Source organism: Panthera onca, chromosome C1 (assembly GCF_046562875.1).
Source record: "Panthera onca isolate mPanOnc1 chromosome C1, mPanOnc1 haplotype 2, whole genome shotgun sequence".
In the NCBI taxonomy this organism is placed as follows: Eukaryota; Metazoa; Chordata; class Mammalia; order Carnivora; family Felidae; genus Panthera; species Panthera onca.
Window position 1 is genome coordinate 200,869,623 of NC_138346.1, and position 19,195 is coordinate 200,888,817.

General features: G+C 58.0%; 1 protein-coding gene across 10 annotated transcripts in view; it reads left to right on the forward strand.

The window, feature by feature from the left end:
• The window catches only part of AHDC1 (AT-hook DNA binding motif containing 1), a 64,142-nt gene that overhangs the window by 25,718 nt on the left and 19,229 nt on the right, over window positions 1-19,195 (forward strand). For 6 of the 10 annotated variants that reach the window (XM_060623449.3, XM_060623443.3, XM_060623447.3 and 3 more), the window contains one exon: window positions 17,486-17,664. The exons of 1 other annotated variant lie outside the window; for it this stretch is intronic. The gene's annotated coding sequence lies outside the window, so the exon portion shown is untranslated. Of the gene's footprint in view, window positions 1-1,140; window positions 1,509-14,291; window positions 17,081-17,485; window positions 17,665-17,853; window positions 18,089-19,195 lie in introns of those variants that run through there. 3 more of the 10 variants (XM_060623445.3, XM_060623450.3, XM_060623451.3) reach the window with 3 other exon arrangements.

Consider the following 19,195-nt stretch of genomic DNA (forward strand, 5'->3'; position numbering starts at 1 on the left):
GACCCCCTCATTTTATAAATGGAAAAACTGAGGCCCTCAAAAGGGAAGGTGTTTTGCCCAGAGAGGCACACAGCAAGTAAAACCTTTATTTGGTACCCACCATATAAAGCCAGGTAGCACATCCCCAATTTACAGGTAAGGAAATCGAGGCCGATGATTGGCCACTGGTGCACAGTGGCGCTATCCAGTGAGGCCTGAGTCCGCCGCTGGGGAGGGAGTGCCCAGGCCATCCGTGCTCACCCGAGGAGGGGCGTACAGGTAGCGGGCGCCCTGGAGCCGCCGCCCGAGCCAGGCGCGCTATTAATAATCCCGCCGCTCCGCCCGCCCGAGAGCGCAGGTCCGGACCGCCGCCGGGCGCCTCCCGGGCCTGGGCCGGGGCCTGAGCCCGAGCCGGATCGCGGCGGCCCTCCCCTTCCCCCCGCCACGTGACAACCCCCCCCACCCCGACTCCGCGGGCAGCCGAGGGCCCGGGCTGGCGGAGGGCGGGCCGGGGGCCAGGAAAAAGCCGAAAACACCGAGGTTGGGCCGCTCCCCTCCCGCTCAAAATAGCCCCCGGCCGGGGCTGCCACGCATTCCGCCGGGCCCGGGGCGCGGGAAGGGGCGGCCGGCCCGGCCCCCGCCCGGCCCGACGTGGCTGCCTCGCCGGGTTGGAGAGGGGGGGGCGAGGGCGGGCCGCGCGGCCGGCCGGCATGTGGCTCTCCTTCGGGGAGCCTTGGCAGCCCGGACTGCGCGCTGCGCCGGGATGATGGAGAGCTTCTGGAATTTCCTGCAGCTGGAGAGCGCGGCCGGCCGGGGGAGCGGGCTGAGCGCGCGGCTCGGGAAGGGGCGCCTCGAAGCCCGACCCTAGGGGGCGCCTCCAAGGCGAGGGCCGTGGGGGGACATCTCTTTACCCGCCCCCAGGCCGCTGGAGTGGAGGGCGGCACACCTCCCCTCCCCCCGCCGCTCTTCGCGGGTCTGGCGGGGGTCCAGTCCCGCCCCTCCCGGCCTGGGCGGCGGAGAGGGGCCAGGTGCAGGCAACGCCCCTCCCCCAGCCGCCTGGTTTCCCTCTCGGCCCGTCACCTCCTCCAGGAGTCAGAAGCTCCACGGCCTCATCTGGGAGGGGGGGTGGGTGGCAGGGATCAGGGGGCAGCGCCGGCCTGCCAGGTAGCCGGAGAGGCGGCGGCTGCGGCGGCGGCGGCGGGAAAACTCGGAGGCGGACTGTTCCGGCCCGAGAGCTGCTGGGCCTACGGACCAGAGCCTCCTGCTAGAGCAAGAGGAGCCCCAGGGCTTCTAGGAGGGAGGCGAGGCCGTCTTCTCCCAACACCCCCCCCCGCCACTCCCCTCACCCCCCCGCAACTGCCGAGCGGGTGGGGGGCGGACGTGCCGGAAAAATCCTGGACAGTTTTCTGGACGTTGGCGGCAGCTTTCTTTGGGGGCAGCTCTGCACCTTGCAAGGTCCTGAAGTCCAGAAAAGGGCTCCGGGAGGGAGGGGGTTCCTTTTACAGGAGCCCTGAGATCCAGGGGAGTAGGTAAGTGACCTCTCAGGGCTCACTTTTGGAAGGGGGAGGGAAAGAGGTCTACCTTGCCCTTTGTGGGGGAGGGGAAGGGATGCTTTCCCACACTTTGCTAGTTCCAATACCATTTGGCGCTCTGCAAACTGTTGAACCGTTTGGCAACTCAGGCGCCTCCCTCGCCTGGGGTGGACTACCTCTCCCCTTGCCAAGGGTCCCTGTTCAACTTCCATTTCCTGCCCCAGCCCAGCACACCCTCACCACGTTAAACAAAAGCAGTGGAGGTGGGTACAGTTGGAATCCCTCCTCTGCTACCCACTGGTTGTGTGACCTTGAGCTAGTCCCTTCACTCCTTAGTCCCTTTGCTCATCTGAAAAACTAGATAATAGTAGGTAGGCCATGGCCTTGTGGAGCTTCAAGTTGCACAATGTTTAAAGCAATTACCACAGTGTCTGCACGTAGTAAGGACAGGAAATAAAGGGCACCTGTGTAACATACAGTCTCATTCAGAGCGCTTAAAGTATTTGAATCCCCTTCCCCTCCAACAACCCTGTGAACTTTGGCTTCCCCAGGTAAGTAGTGCCTCTCAAGCTGGGGAGGGTGGAAAGATGTTGGTTTTACTGGGTGTTCATTTATTCGTTGAACACATAGTTAACGTTCTCAGCTAGCTCCAGACTAGGGAAGAGACATTGAATTTGTGCTGGGGACTGGCCACCAAACTTTGTTAAAGCTGAAAGGGCTGTTAGAAGTCCTTCCTGCTAAGCTAGCTCTTAGTACAGATGGAGGAACTGAGGCCCACAGAGGGGGCCAGGTCTCTTTATAATACTCCTTCTAATGTTCTTTGGGAGTGGGAGTGGGGGCTGGCAGGGAGCTCTGGGCCAGGGGAAGCTGGGCAGCCCCTGGCCTGGCTCCCTGGGGTATGGCCTAGGCAGTCTGAGAGTCTGGTGGAATCCTGCTTTCCTTTCCCTCCCATCACGGCGCTGACCTTTCACTCCACCTCTGCTAGAGTGGGTGGGGGTGGAACCCAGATACCCAGATTCAAATTAAGATCCCTGTTGGCTCCCCCTCAGCCCAGGATGTTGGGCCTGGGCCTGTGTCAATTCCCACCCTTCCCTCCCCCCATGACCCCCCCCCCCCCTCCAGCTCTCCCTGTTTCCTGTTGGATTGGCCTTCCTTATGTACTGGAAGGAACTCAAGGCTCCATTTGTTGTCTGTGTGAACTTGAGCAAACTATGTGCCTCTGTGAGCCTCAGTTTGCTTTTCTGCAAAATGGAGTGGACATAAAAGCTACCTAGCAGAACACCTCTTTCAGGAGCATCCCAGAGGCTTTCTGGCAGAGGTTCATTTAAATAATAAAAGCCAGAGATTCCCTAGAATGTACTTTCAAGGCCAGCAATGGGGAACAGAGCCTTCCTTTACCTGTGGTTTGGGGAAGCAGCTTGGGGGGTGGGGGTGCCAGGGGCCCTGGGATGAGAAGTGGGGTGGGGATGAATGTCCACCAGACCATTTTGGCATAGTCCAGATTCGAGCAAATTTATGTGGCCCAGATTCCAGGGCTGCCAGGTGTCCGTGTCTTTGAACCCACTGCTGGGCAGTTCTCATAAGCTCCTCTCTAGGACTGTAGCCGCCCTCTCCCGACTACTCCAGCCCCACCTCCTTCCGCCTCAGGGAAGCCCTCCTGGGCTTCCTGTACCCCCTCAATTTCTCTCCAACCCATAGAGAGCTCTCCGTGAGAGACTGAAGAGAGAGGGACCAACAGCCACAGTTGGGCTCTGTGACTTCGGGCAGGCCACTTCCCCTCTCTGGGCCTTCATTTCCTCCTGCATAGCAGAGGAGGCTGGATTAGTGACTCCCTAAGGCACCTTCCAGCTCTGACAGGCTCCGAGACTGTGTTGACTGATGTATCCTAGGAGATAGGAGCACACAGAACCGAGTCAGATGGGAGATTCCTGTGGAGGTATCCCCACCTCCAGAAGACTGGAGTGCCTCCCTTCCCTACACACATTGCTCAGGGACACTGGCAGAGATTGTGGTGGGCGGAGGGGGCATGGCACCCAAGCGAGTGGTACTGCTGATTCCCAGGGTGTCTCTTGTCAGTAGAGAGGCCTGTGCCTAAGAACAAGAGCTTGTGTCAGTCGGGGCTGTGAGACCTCTTGCTTCTAGGGGAAGGGAATGTGTGTGTCAGTGACCAGTCAGCCTCTAGGGAATGGGGGGGTGCGGTGCACGAGGCAGCTAGCTTGTGGGATGGTGTGTCCGGAAGAGCGATCGAAGGGGCCGTATATTGGGGTGTGTGCAAGACAAGAAAGCTGGCGGTGGCAAAGAAAGAAACGTAGAGGAACCAGAGAGCGAAGCTCTGGGTTCGGGCAGACAGCGCGGGGAGCCTCCAGCCCTACTGGGAAGTGATGGAAGATTCAGCACAGTCTGACACAGTACGGTCTTGCCTGTGCCTAGGTTAGTCGGCTTGTTTACAGGTGTTGAGCTGAACCGCACTGTTCGGGATTGCAGTTGTCATGTTCTATTGTAGGGGTTTCGTCAAGGTTTCCTGAACAGTGAGTGTCTGGCTGTTTTGAGGGGTGTGTGTACGGGACTGTGTTTATTGTAAGGCAGCGAGCAGCGCCTGTCCATTTGGGGTGCTTATCAGATTGTACGAGAGGCATCGGTTCTGGCTGTTAGAAAGCCTTAGGCTACATTAGGGAGATTGCCTGGCTGTAAAGGAAGGTGTTTTCAAGCTGTGAGCGAATCCTGGCCGCGTTTTGGGTGCCTCTTTCCCCTCCATCTCTTCGGGGAGGGAGGTCTCCTGTCTTAATCAGTGCCTCCGCAGGTAGGCAAGCAGGCGGTTGCTAGCCTGCTCACACTTGCAGTAATTTTACCACGGTGCCTAAGTCAGGAACAGGCGTGAATTGACCTTTTAACCCCTTCCCCGCCACAGGATTAGACTCTGTTTCCTGTTCAATCTCCTCCAGAACCAGTTCCATCCCGCCTGGGGGGCCCCCCCAAGGAGCGGATAAGCAACCCCCCATCTCTCCTCTCCTCCCTCCCCTGTGGAGCCTTGGGGGGGGGGGGGGAACCTGAGGGCCAGGCTGGTGCAGGGTCTGGCAGGAGCTGAGGGCCCAGGCGGGAGTGATAAATATTGAAGAGGAGGGATTTCGGTGTGGGCTGGAGCAGCTGCAGTGGTTCGAGTGTCACACTATCTCTCCCCAGGTTTACTGACCCATTTCCATTCACGCGGCTGCCGGTTTCCTAGCAACGGCAACAGTCCCCCCAGAACAGGCGGAGTGTGTGTCTGCCATTAGCGACTGCCGCAACTGTGTCAAGGTTACCCCGCTCCCTGCAAACCCACCCCGGCGGGTTTGTTTTCTGCCAGCGCCTGGCACACACAGTGCCAGCCAGGGAGGGGGAGGGGAGGGGGCTGGGGGCCAGCCCAAGGGCTTGGGTGGGGGTGGGGGGCCCCCCCAAGGAGGAGCTGCAGTTCCCGGTCCAGTGGGAGCCAACTTGGACTGAGGCCGAAGCAGCTGCCCCCCCCCCCTCCTTGGCTGGTGGAATTCCTGAGCCCGAGGGGAGCAGGGGGCGGGGCTGTCCCTCAGCCCTGACCCCCGAGATTCCAGAGCCTGGGGGGAGGGGTGTGGGCCAAGGGGCCTCCGGGAAGCCTGCCTGATCTGACCCCACCTGGCTTGTTCTGCTCCTGCCCTGGCTTCCTCCCACTCCTGCGCAGCAACATGCTCTTCTCTGCTCACAGCTCTTTGTCCCAACCTCTGTGCCTGCTCTCTCCCCCCTCAGACTCCCCAGGGCAGGGTTGTATTTCTCCCATCAGACTAGGGGCTCCTGAGGTTGGGGTTCATGATTTGTTCTTTCCTTCTCCTCAGTACCAGCTCCTGACTGTTTTTCCAAATGTCATGGGAGATGAGATTAAACAGTTGGGGTGGCAAAGGATAATTTTTCTTAACAGGGACTAGCAGGGCAAATGCCCTCATTCCACCTCCTCAGGGAAGTCAATTCTGCTTGCAATCCCCAGGCCCCCCCGGCACCCCCATCCCCCAGGTGCAGAACTCCAAGTTCTGCACCACTTAAATGGGAGTGGCCATAGGAAATAAAGTTACCTCTCTTTTTCACCCTAAAAGCCTGGCTGCAAAGGGTTAAAGCAGCTGCACCCCCCCCCCCACCTTGCCTTGGTATGTGAGCTCCCCCAGGCTGGGGGGATGGGAGGATGGGGGGGGGGGTCTGTCGCCTTATAGCCACTCATGTGGTCAGCTCAGACCTGACCAGTCACATTCCTGCCCAGGAGGACTGGGGCTTGAGGTGGAGGGGCAGGGGCCTGGAGGGGGCTGGGTTGGTAGGAATGGAGAGGGGGTACCAAGAAGCTGGAGCAAGGGGCTGCTGGGAACATGGAAGCATTATGCCACATAAACCCCAGAAAGCCTGAATCAATCTACCCTCCATTCCTCTGGGCCTCGGTCTCCCTGTCTTTCTTCCCAGTTTGCACCTGCCAAAACATTCCCGTGATCCACATAGCTGTGATACAGGTACAGACCTGGTCCCACTTCTAAACAAAGAGAAGAGTGTGGCAGAAGCAGTTTCTGACATGCAGAGAGGCACAGAGACTTGTGGGTAGCCTCCAGTGTGACTTTCCGGTGCTTGGAGGAGGTCGGCTGGGTTTTTGGCTGGGTCAGAGGCTCTGAGATCTAGGGTACAGAGCAGGCTGTGCTAGACAGTAGAAAGAGACCTGGGCGGAGCCCCAGAAAGCCTGGTTCTTTGCCCGGCCCTGTGCTTGACTCCTCATGGCCTCAGTCTCCCCATCTGAGGGGCTTAGGCCTGTGGTCTCTAAAAGTCCTCCTGTCCTATAAGTCAGCGGCTCTGGGTTAGGGATGAGGAGTGGGGGGCAATGGTCTGGAGGGATGTGGGAAGCTGCCAGCTCAAGGGGGAGTTTGCAACGCGATCCCAGAGCGAAAATAGCCCAGGTCATTTTCAGCTGCTTAGGCTGAGGGAGGTATCTGATCCTGGCAGGGCAGGGCAGCTTGGGCAGGGGGCAGGGAGGAGCATTCTGTAAAGCTCTCTGGGAAACCGGACCCCAGGATGGGAGGGTGGGGAAAGGTTGGCAAGCCCAGCCGGGCTTCCTGAGACCCTCTGGGTCCTGGTAGCACCCCCACCGCCAACCCCACCCCCACAATGAAAAGACTAGGAATGCAGAGGGTTAACCGGAGGTGAGGGTTGCACTCCGGGCCCCCTTTGGGTCCTGGCCTGGATGAGGTGAAAGGTCAGCCCCAAGGAGTCCAGGCACAGCTGGGGAAAGAGTAACCCGATCCTTCTCCCTAGCTGGCTCAGGGGATCACAGAGCCGCCTCCCCCAGGAAAGGTGCTTTGACATCCCCAGGAAGGAGTTTGTTTCTACTTGTTCTCAGCAGGGGTTGGGGGCTAAGGGAGGATCTTGGCCCAAGGGGTCTGGGAGAGCTGCAGGCCTGGTGCCCCAGCCAGTATGGCAGTGCTTTGTCATCCCGGGGTCAGGGGAGGTGGAGGTGAGCCTGCTGGAAAGGTTAGAGGTAGCCTGTTCTGGCCCTGCTCTCACTCTCTGCCCCATTTATAATGACTGACGGCCAACCTTGGAGATGCAAAGCTTAGAGGCTCTTCCCCCTCAGCACACGTACACTGTCTGATGAGTGAGAGAAACCGCCTGATACTAGACTGTGACATTGACATGTGTTTGGGGTGGAGAATTACACCTTGACTCAGATTGTTTTGCCGTCCGCGGTTGTGTGTGTGGTGGGGTGTTAGAATGTAAGGTGCTATGATTGGTAGAGACAATACACAGAAGAACATGGGCTCTAAAGTCAAGTTTGACTTGGGTTCAAATCCTTGCTTTTGCCTTACGTGAGCTAGTAAACCTAAACCTCAGTTTCCCCACCCACAAAATGAGACTAATACCACTCCCCACAAAAGGTCATTGTAAGGATGGGCAAAGAATAAGGGCTCAGTAAAAAGTAACCTTAATGGGCTTGATCGTCTGCTAAGGTGACCCTGTTGAAGCTCCTGGTCTGACTCTAGAGCCGGAAAGAGTTGGTGAGCTACAGATGGTCTGAGAGAGAGGGGAATTATGAGAATGTGACTGCATCAGTGTCCCCAGAGCTGTGTGTGTGGCTGTGGGAGTATCCAGGTCACTTGGGGTGGGATGGTGTGAAACGAATGGTGTTGAGCCTGTGGCAAAAGGCGGTCGGGGCAAGGTTCTTAAAGGTGACCTCTTGGGTCGGCGACAGCCCCCCTACTCCCCACCCTGGCAGGCTTTGTGCAGCAATGTGTGGGTGTAGCTGTCCCTGGAGTGTGGCTGTAGGTATGTTTGAGAAGGCGCAGGCATCCCAAGAAAGAACAAGTCGCCTTTTGTACGCATCCAGCCCCAGGCTGGGCTGGGCCCTCTCTGGGGGATCCCCTGTTTCCGCGCCCAGCTCCCCGCCCACGGACAGCGCCCCAGCCCCGCCCGCCACCTGATGAGGGGTGGCCAGGTGGCCTGAGCGCCCCCTCCCGGGGACCGCACTTCTGGCCTTGGGCAGGGGTCTGGGGCTTTCGGGCTGGGGGAGTGCCCGAAACCCTGACCCCGCCTCTCGTGACATCACTCCAGGTGCTACCAATCTCCAGGAGCCCTGCCCACGCCCTCCGCCCCCACTCCAGGCACCAATCTCTTGCTCTCCGGAGGCTCGGTGGGTGGAGAAGGAGGCAGGGCCTGGCGTGTGGGGCTGGGAGACCACAGAGGGCCTCCTCCTTCCTGCTCTGGGAGGGGCTGAACATGCGACCCTGAGACCTTGGAGCTCAGCTCCCTTTGAAGGAGCTCACAAGACCTCTCACAGGGAGCACTCTACCTTGCTCACCTATCCAAATCTTACCAGCTACCACCTTCTGCAGGAAGCCTTCCAGAAACCGGCCTCGCCCTCCCCCGTCTTTTTTCTGATTACCTCCCCCCTTTTAGCGACTCTCTGTAATAACGGGATACCAGTATACCACTAACTAGCTGTAGTCCACTGATCAGTTTACTGTGTACCAAACTGCTCTGTGTTTTTCATGGAGTATCTTACCTGATGGATCTCAGATTGTTTTCTACTTTGTATTATGAGCCTTTCCCACCCACTGGATTGGGAGTTCCTCTGGGCAGGGGCTCCAGACACAGCCTGGCTCTACTGAATGTTCAGGATGGATGATAGATGAAGCAGGCTGCAGGGGGAGAGGACCCTGTCAAAAGTCACGCAGAAAGTAGGTAGAACAACCAAAGCTAGAAATGGGGTTTCCTGGCCCCGCTCAGGTTTTTTGGTTCTGGTGTGTGACTGAGTCAGGAGTTGCACAGAAAGATGCCATAGACCTTCCTTTTTGCTATAGGAGGGCCTTTGTCTACCCTCCAAAGATCAGAAGAGCCCAAAGTCTGATCTCTGCAATCTATACACCTTGTACCAGGATCCCTGACTTCTGGGAGGCTGAGGTGGAGATGCTGGGGGAGCAGGGAGGGGTTTTGCAGGCCAAATGGGCAGTTCAGGGCTGTATTGTGGGCCCAGTAGTTGGGGGGGGGGGTACTGGTTCTGGGGACATAAAGATTTAGCTTGCAGGTGGGAGGTTCCAAGTTGGGAGGAGTGTTGGGAGCCAAAGTATGTGGGGGTTCAGTGCAAGAGAGGCAGAGATTATGCTGGGCCAGCAATCCCAGCACCAAGCTGGCCCAGTGGAATGCTGGGAGGCCCGGGGGATGGGGCCAGGCAGCCAAGGTGTCTCCGGTGGCACAGAAGCAGTTAAGAGCTGCCTCAGCCCGTTCCTTCAGACAATTAGTGACATCTCGCTTGACAACACCACACTGAGCCGATGCAGACCTCAGCCCCCCTCCCAGCCCCCCCACGGCCGCTTCAGCTGTTTATTCTTGGGCTTTAACAATTGGGATTCTGACTTGGAGGAGCGGGCGCCCCGCGCTGCCCTCTGACCCTCCGTCGCCTTGGCAACTGGAGCCCGGTAGGCCTGGGCTCTGCGTTAGGATTACAGATCCTGAATTCACAATCTTGCTGCTCCCCTGCAAGCAAAAACAGCAGCAGCAGCATGCGGGATCTTCAGCTAGACTGGAGGGGATGGAGCCAGAGGGTCCCCAGGGGCTAGCCTGAGGCCCGGGTGGGAACCTGGGATGCCCACAGGCGACCTGTAGAGCTGTGCCCCACTGGCAGCCTCCGTGGGGTGGAGCAGGGCCCAGAGCCCTCCTCAGCCCCAACCTCTCCCATCCTCTGTCTGGAAACTTTCTTCCTTGGTAGAGCCCCGAGGGCAGGGGCAAGGCTTCTTCATCGCCCCCCCCTTCTTTTCCCCTCAGTCAGCCCCCTACCATGCCCAGAACTCCAAGTGCCAGCCGACTGTGCCCCTGCAGTGCCTGCAGCCATGGCAACAGGCCCCCCCCCCCTCACCAGCTCTGCTCCTTCCTTCCCCCCCACCGCCCCCCCATCAGCCAACTGCCCCAGCTGAAACCGGAGCCGATGCATCTGTGAGCCTCATGCCCAGACCCACATTCCATTTCTGTCCTCTGTCCCCCCCAGCTCTGGCGACGACATCTCCCCCCTCCTCATGCCCCCTCCCTCCTCACTCTGTGCTGTCCCCCCTCACACACATACACTCTATCACTTAGGGTCTCCCCCCTTCTTCCCGCCCCATTCTCTGTGTCTCACCCTCTCCGACTGTCTCTCTTGGTCTCTGGGTGTGTCAATCCCTGTCTGTCTCCAGCTCCCTGTGGTGTCCTTAGTTCTCTGTGCCTTGCCCTGTCTGTGGCAGGCTCCTTCTCCATCTCTTCCCCTCTTTGTGGATCTTGCGCTCCCTTTCTCTCTCTCTCTCTCTCTCTCTCTCTCTCTCTCTCTCTCCCTCCCTCCCTCTCTCTCTCTCTCTCTCTCTCTCTCTGTCTTTGTCTCTGCCTCATCCTGCCTGTCTCTCTGTGTCTTTGTCTTTTTCTTCCTCCTCTGTCCCTCTCTTCTGAGTTCTCTTTTGCTGTGTTCCTTCCTCCAGCATCCTGTCCTCCGTCTCTCTCATCCCCTCCCTGCCCCATCTCCTTCTCTTTAAGCATCATTCTGCCCTGTGTCTTTTGCCCCCGTGTTCTTCCTCTTTCTCTTTCTTCCTGAATCTGATTCCTTACTTCGTTTTGCCTTCCCTCTTCTCTTCTTCTGACTCTCTCCTCTAATTACATAGATTTCTTTCTATGAAAGAATAGAGGAAGTTGTCTTCCTCTATTTTCCATTTGGTCATTTCCCTCATGGCCCCTGGGTTGGAACAGGGATGGGCCCCCCCCCCAAGAGTCACCCCAAAGGAGTCCCCTTTCAAATAGGGGCCAGATGCGCTGGTACCTTGTTGGGCATCTATAGTTGAATCTGAGGTGGGGAAGGGAGGTTCTAAGGTCAGAGAGCCTATAGGAGATGGGGTGCCAGATGCCAAGCGTGCCAGCCTTTCCAGGCTTTAAGAGCACAGACTTCATCCATCTAGTCTACCTTCTACCAGGCCACGCCAGGGCAGAGAGTAGTTCCAGGGGCTGAGCTGGCCCAAGAATCCCCCTGGCTGTAAGAACTCAAAGAAGAGCATGTCTGGGCCTCACCAATTCCTGGGATTGGTTTCCTCCCCTGCTATAATGATGGCTGTCTCCGACTGTGCCTCAGTTTCCCCCAGTGGCACAAGGGTACTACCCTAGCTCTATTTCTGACTTCTTTAAAGTACTTTGAGTTCCTGGAACAAAGTTAAAGTTATGCAGAACAGGGAAGGGTTAGAGTAACTTCTGCCCCCTTGCTTACCGACACCACGGGGACTCCAGCACAGAGGAATCTGTCTCAGGGTAGGGGTAGAATAAGGGTCTGGTCATCTTAAGTATGAGTAGAGGACCGTGCCCCACCCCACCACCCCACCCCCAGGACTACCAGCCCCTGCTGTCAAGCCCTCTCTCCCAGTCTGGGCAGTGGCCTCTAGCCCTCTTTCCCACTCACTGTCCCTCTTCAAGGAATGAGCTTGGAATCATGGGAAACCGGCCCTGGGTTGGGGGTGCCAGGCCTCCAGGGCCTAGCCCTTGCCTCTGGGTGTGATGGGACCTGGTCAGGCAGACAGTTCTAGGACCCTGAGGTCTGGGCACTACTCACAAGGGGCCAGGCGGGGGAGTAGGGGTGCCTGGGGGAGGCGGGTTGCACGCAAGGCATGCTGGGCCCCCTCGGTGGGTGGGTGGGGGGGAACAAAGCTGGCATCGAGGCCTCAGCTAAAATTAGCCGCTTCCCTGCGCGGGAGCGAGCATGCCTGCCAGCCGCCCAGATCGCCGCTGCCTCGGCAGGCCATCTGTCGCCACGTTTTGCTCAGTCCCCCAGGGCTCCCCCAGCTCCAGCCATCCCCAGGGGCTAGAGGGACTCTGCTCTGAGACTGTCCCTGGCCAGGGCTCTGGGCTCTGCTGCTGTCATGCTGTGTGACCTCAGGCTAGGCCTGTCCCTCTCTGGGCTCCTGGACAACAAGCAGACTCTGCACACTGACATCCCAGATACCCCAGTCCTTCTAAGCACCAGATCCAGGCGCTGGTCATAGGCTGGTTTGTGGGCTGCCTCCTCCCTTAGATCTGGCCCTCTGGTCCAGTGTTTGAAGATGAGCCGAGTGGGGTTTAGGGTAAAGGTCGGGATGTATAGCAGACTCCTGTCAGTTTCCTTGGTCTTGACGCTAGGGCAGCTCTGTGGCCAACAGCACCCCAACAGCCTCCCCTTCCTCCCACCCAACTCATTATTGACCTCCAAGCAGTCTTAACAGAAACAGCTCCAGGTGGGAAACTAGGGCTGGAGACTGAGTTCAGCTGCTACGAACTTGCTCCATGGCTTGGACAAGTCTCTTACCCTCTCTCTTAGTCTATTTTCCCCCCTCAGTAAGAAGCTCCCATTTTTTGAGCACCTGCCCGCTTCATATCACATTGTCTTGTGAGGCTGACATTACCATCCCCGCTTTACAGCTGAAGAAACTGAGGTACAGAAAGCTGAGGTTCCTTGTGAGGAAGCAGTGGAGTCAGGGACCGGACTGCTGTGTCCTCCTTCCCATGGCCCCCAATGCTCTGCTAGCTGGTCTCCAGCCTCAGCTTCTTTCTGGCCCTTCCCTCGCTGCTGCCCCTTCCCCCTCCCCAAAAGCCATAGAGACTGAGCTGCTGCTCCAAGGTCACTCAGCTTGGCCTGGGAGGAGCTCAGACTTGAACCCAGGCCCCTTGGCTCCTGGCCTCCCTCACTCTCTGGCCAGCGGGCTGGGCCTGTTCCCCGGGTGAGTCATGCCCCTGGACTTTGGCCTCCTTGTCGGGCTCTGTGGCCTGAATTTGGAGAGGGGGCCTTCATAAGGACTAGGGGCTCCGTGCAGGTCTGAAGCTGTCATCACACTCCCTCCTCAGTCCCGGGCCCTAAGGACATGGTAATAGCAGCCTCTAATCCACCTCCCCACCACCCATCTCTGAGAAGTCTTAACAGGAACAGCTAACTCCTCAGGCCTCAGCAATAGCTGTCCCTCCACCACTCGTGCTGCCCCCTTCCTAGATCACTACATTCAATTAGAAATGGGGCAGGGGTGGCAGCTTGGGGAGGTGGCATTTCCAGGTCGTCCGTGTGGCCAGGCAGCTTCCTTCCCAGCACTCATCTACCGCAGCGCCAGGCAGACAGGTTACCCAGGAGGGAGGCCACAGCGCCTCCCCTCCTGGTGTCCAGGGACCAAGGTCACGCCCAGAGCCCTGTGCGCCTCCACCTCCTCCTGGGGCCAGTGGTGTTTATCACTGGGGCAACATGCGGCTGTGCCCGGCTCTGGCAGTGCTGGGGTGACATTCATGCCCTGTGAGCTGTGACGCCTCTGCAGGCAGAGGACAGCACCACCCAGGCTGGCGACAGTGATGGGGGAGCAGTGGGGGTGGGTTGTCACCTGTTCTGAAGCAGTAAGGGGGTGATATGTTGTGTGCCCCTCCAGCAGTCTGAAGGGAGGACTCATGGGGAAAGGGTGAGGTTGTGGGCAGGGGTCCTCTATACCTTCCTCACACCTGGGAGGTAAGGCTTATGTGTGTGTGTGTGTGTGTGTGTGTGTGTGTGTGTGTGTGTGTGTGAGAGAGAGAGGGGGGGGGGTTCTCTGCATTTCATATCCCATCGTGGGTGTAGGAGTGCCTGGCTGCATGTTAGTTACACCATTGTGAGGGTGACAACCTGTGTCCCTATCTCCTGTTGTCTGGGGGTATCAGATGTGCCCATCTCACACTTTGGGCGAAGTGACAGGTTATGTACTTCGCTCATCCTGTTAGGCGGGTAGTTACCAACCCATACGCCTGTCTCTGACTGTTGGGTATGTGTGAGATGTCACCATGTGCCCATCTCATGCTGTTGTGGGGAGTGACATGTGTGATTATCTCATGCTGTTGGGAGGTTGTCAGTAACTTGGGAGCTTGTCTCTCACCCTAAAGAGACAACATGTTGCCCAGTGGTATGGGGCCCACAGTTGGCGGGGCCTTCCCGTGTAGACCACAGGACCCCAAAGGGCTGGCCAGGGGAAGCATTCAGAGCCGTGAGCACAGGGACAAGTGTGAGGGCGGGGGGGGGGGGGTGTCTGAGTCCCACATGACCTGCCTTCTGACCCATGTGCCAACCCTTGGGACTATTTCCCAGAAGGAAGGACCCAGTGTTTTTCACACGATGTGGCAAGCGGCCTCTGGGGCTGGGACAGAGGTGACTGGGGAGGTGGGGCACCAGGCAGGGTTGGCGTGGGGGTCTGTGTCCCTGCAGGCGTGGGGGGACCCCAGTCCCTGCCTCTTCTGCCCCTGAAACTGTTAAACTAATTAAGGCTGTGGAGCCGCAGGATTAATCGGGGCAGCTCAGCGCGGGCCGGGAGCTCAGGTAGTCGATTAGTGCGCCGCGGAGGATATTGGATTTCTGAACCGCAAGTCAGCACTATTCGGCCTGTTATCTCGCCGAGGCTCGAGGGTCAGGAGGCGGGAGGCTCCGGGCGTGCTGGCTGCCCCCACCCAGCAGCTCTCAGCGTCCACTCCCCCTGCCCACACGCCACCGGGGCCATCTCCGTGCCCTCACCCAGTCCCTCTCCGGGTGTGCCCTGCATCTCGCCCCCCTGCCACCCTCCCAGTCCCTTGACCAGTGCTGATCTCCCTTCTCTGTCCCTCCTAGTCTCACTCACACTCTGTGCCTGGGGACACCCACTCCCGGGCCTCTGACCTGTGTCTCCACCTTCCCGTCCACTGTGGCTGTCCCCCACCCTCTGAGCCCCTCCCCATCACCAGTCTCTGCCTCTCTGGCTTTTGTGTTCTTGTGTGCCTGTCACGCAGTTTCTGTCTGTCACTGCCTGTCTGTCTCTCATGTCTCTCTGTCTCAGTTTCTCTCCCTCCGTGTGTCTGTGTATCATTCTCTGTCCCTCTCTGTCTTTTCCTTTCCCTCTGGGGTTCAGTCTCCCTCTCTTTCTCTCTCCCACTCCTTCTCCCTCTCTCTCTCTCTCTTCCTCTCTCTCTCTCTCTTGTGTGGTCTCGGCTGGTGTCTGCAACCAGAACAAATCTCCCCCAGCCAACACCCCCTGAACAAGGAGGCCAGAGCAGCTAATGGGAAACATGTGATTCTGCCTTGCGCCTGGAGCACCGTGAAGGGAGCCTTAGTCCCAGCTCAGCCCCCCTGCCCCCTCTCCTGCATTCCCCCCACCACACTGCCCCCCTCCCAGCATCTCCCCCAGCCTGTGCGGGCACAGTTGCAAGATCCCCAGTTATTCCCATTTCAGGGGGTGTGGGGGGAGCTGGCATTTATCAGTTGGGGAGTATCAGGTTGTGGAGGGGCTGGGAGCTCCTTAGGTCCCTCTAGCCCGCAGGGCCAGGCAGACCCCATGCAGACTTCTTACCACCCCCCCCCCCCCCAACCACCACCACCATATGTAGAAGAACAGGGCCAAGATGAGCTGAGCTGTGGGGGCCTGGATGGGGGACAGCCAGTCCACCCCCACTGGAGGGCTCTGGGGCCACCCAGATTTCCATCTTTTCCGCCCTCCTGGGCCTCTGGAGAGCTGCAGAGGTGGGGGCTCCCAGAGGGCTTGGGAGCTGCCGGGCTGCATTTCTGTGCCCACCCAACCACGGGGAAAGGGGGGATGGACCAGAGGAGGGAGGCTCTGGCAGGTTGGAATTCTCCTTCTCTGCCTGTGGATAAATTGTCCCTAATCCAGGCTTGGGGAGTTGTCTGGCTCCTACAGAGAGAGAGAGAGAGAGAGAGAGAGAGAGAGAGAAGGCAGGAGATAGGAGGGAGGAGGGAACCAGGCACACAAACACAGTGACACAGACACACACTGTTTCACAAAGGGTCTCACATGCAATGCACATGCACACAGACACGCACCGAGGAGTTACACAAAGGTACTGCACAAACACTGAGGCACTATTGTGCTGACAGGCACACCATGGCACACAGACCTTCACACACATGTTGACACTGACACATAGCTATTTTGGCACACACATACAGTGATATGGCACAAGGACCCACTGACACACACAGAGGCACCCAATGACGAGGTTACACAACGCACGAGTGGACACACGCAGCAGCGCATCCTGACCCACAGTAAAACAGACCCACGGGGACACCGTGACCAGACACACTGTCACACCATGACCCTGAAAGCCCAGAAAAAGGCAGAGGTAGGAGGGAGGTAACACTGATCCACAGTGACACCAGTGCCCGCAGTCACAGGCCTCGAGATTGGAAACCTGCAGGGACAGCAGAAGATCAGCCAAGCGCACCCCCCCCCCCCACACACACACACATCCAGAGAGCTCTGAGACACCCCCCGCCCCACACACACACATCCAGAGAGCTCTGAGACAGGCAGAAGCCGGTTCAGCTCCTGACACAGCGCGATGCAGAGAGCCAGGCAGAGCATGTGCACACACACAGGCACACTCAAACCCAACCACAGCTGGGGTCAGGGTGCTCGCACAAAGGCGGACACACATTTCTATGTCCTCATAGGCGTGCAAACAGGCTCAGCTGGACACACAAACAAAGCTGAATAGAGCCGGATCAACACAGCCACACATATAACTGAAGATACTGAACCCAGGTACACATCAGCCTTTCACACGTGCGCACATACGCACGCACGCACACACACACACACACACACACACACACGGCTGACCACACAGACTATAACTGAGCAAACCTAGGATCCTATGCGTGTACACTTTTAAACACATATGTATACACACAGACATTTAGAAACACACAGAGGCCAAAAAGACCCAGGAGCCCACATACAGGTGTATTTACCCAGACAGCTGAACATTCACAAAGGTTCATTTACACAGGCACGATCTCTACCACACATACAAATTCCCAGGCAACCAGAACCTGTAAGCAGTCCATGAGGCCTGGTTCCCAGACCCCCTCTGGGCTCCAGTACAGACCTCGGGGAGGCAGACAAATGGGCAGGAAGCAGGAGGGTGGTGAGAAGGGCCATGGTTATTAAAGAAAACAAGAGACCTAACCAAGTTGCTGATGGAGAAGAGTACACGCCAGCTGCATATACACCCCGCGTGGAAATCTGCATTCACCATCGCTTTGAACAGCAATTCTCACACCTGCATTATAAGTAAGCTGTTAGCATATACAGTCTCCCCAAAGCATTCCTCCCCGTTCATAAGATCTCCCCATTTTGTAGATGAGAAAACCAAGAGCCAGAGAGGGTAATTGACTTGTCCGTGATCATATGGTGAGGGTTGAGCCAAGGGACTGTGACTCCCCATGGTCAGGTTCTTTCCACCGTAGCATGTGTGTTCATGTTCATGCATGTGGGTACCTACATATACAATGATACTGTTTCCCAGTAGGAACCTGGGGTTTCAAGAGACAGGCTTGCCGTTCCCCAGTGAAATGAGATTGTACCTGATTTCACTTTTTGCAAGAGTGGATCCCATCCAGGTCAGCCTCCTGGTCCCTCTAGCTGGCTCATCCTGTGACTGTGCTCATGCCTGGGGTGTTGTGTTTGCGTCCACAGATGGGAGCTTGCCTACCTGTCTACCCATTGGCCTGGACCCCAGAGCCTGCCCAGCTAAGTGCGTGCAGAGGGCCCCGGTTTCGGGGCAACTCTCAGGCTGCCGCAGGGACTACCCTGGAATCACTGGTGAAGACAGGCCTTTCCTGCTGAGTCGGACCTTGTCTGCATAGCCTGCTCAGGTAACAGTGTACAGGGAAGCCAGGTCTTTGCCTGGGCCACCACCAGGAAGTGGGGATCAGGGGGGACTTATTTCCCAGTTTTAGCAGGAATTCCACCCCCCACCCCCCAGCTTAGGCCAAAAAGAGGCCCTGGATAGAATCAAAATATATTAATTAACCCAACTTACTCAAAACTCCCCCACCATCCAGAAAGGGCAACTGAGGCCCGTGGACATACAGCAAGTCCCCACGAGTCCTGCCTCCTAGTCCGGGGACTCTTCCCGACACTTTGTTGACGGGAGACAACTGGGAAGAGAAAGGGGTTGTGACAATGACCAGAACGCAGGGCAGAGATGGAAACCAGAGGGCCTGATGTATGCAGCTGAACTCCCCCCACCCCCCAACCCTACTGGAGTTTGTGGAAGCAGAGAGCTGGGAGGCCAAGGTGAGGTGCTGGGAGGACCGGGTCGTTCAAGTATGCTAGGTTACCCTCATAAGATGAGGTGGGGTGGGGGTACTGCCTGACTCCCTGCTTCTGGCCCAGTTTAGCCCACCCAGGCTCTAGAGCCACAGAGGCCAGGTGGGGCTGCCCTGCCCTGCAGAGGCAACTCCCTGAACTGACACATGAAGCCTCCGGGGTTCCAGGAAGCTCCCTAGAGCCCAGCCTGCCTGGGGACTCCACCCAACTTCCAAAAGAGCATTCCTGGGGCCTGAGGTCTGGGGGTGGGGCCTCCTGGGATGGTAAGGGTGGGAGGTGTGGCTAGGGGAGGATGCAGGGCTGTGTGTACCCAACTGTAAATGCACAGGGCGTCTTGTGTGCCAGCACTCAGGCTGTGTGCAAACAGGTGTGTGTAGGGCTCTGTCCTTAGGTACACAGGGTTCTGTATACAGGAGTTAAAGAAGTGGACGGGGCTAAGGGACGTTCGAGGGCTCGGTATGTACTACATTGGAGAGGTGAGTGTGCAGAATCCAGAGTGTATACTGGGTAGCTGCGGGGATGCTGCAGTGTTGTGTGGACCACACTGGATGGTGTATGTGTGCCGGGTGCTGGACGGGTGTCTCGACAAGAATCTGACACACTGGGGTGATAATGTGGGCACGCTGGGACGGTGTGGAATGTGCACACAGGATCTCTCCGCATGTCCCTGGGGAAGCTTGTGTTCAGGGTTCTGGGTGTACACTTGAGGGTGGTGTGTGCATGTGGCTCCATTTGTGCTTTGGAGGTGGGCTGGGCAGGCCTTCAGCTGAGCCGGGCTCAGCAGTGCCCAGCCTTGTGGCCAAATCGCTGAAGTCACTTCCTTTCCAGCAGCAACTTTCCAGGAGGAGGAGTTCTTCAGACCTGGGCGGGGAGGGGGGGGGGGGTGGAACAAGGAGCTCTCAGGGGAAGGAGGTGGGCGGGGGTGAGAGGCTGTGGGGAGGGCCTGGTGGGGCTGGAGGAGGGGTGTCCTCCGGGAGACCGAAGGAAAGACTAGGACAGGAGTCTGGAAGGGCCAAGGGCAGGAGGGGATGGGGGTGGAGCAGGGCGGGAAGCACAGTCCCTGGGTGACCTCGG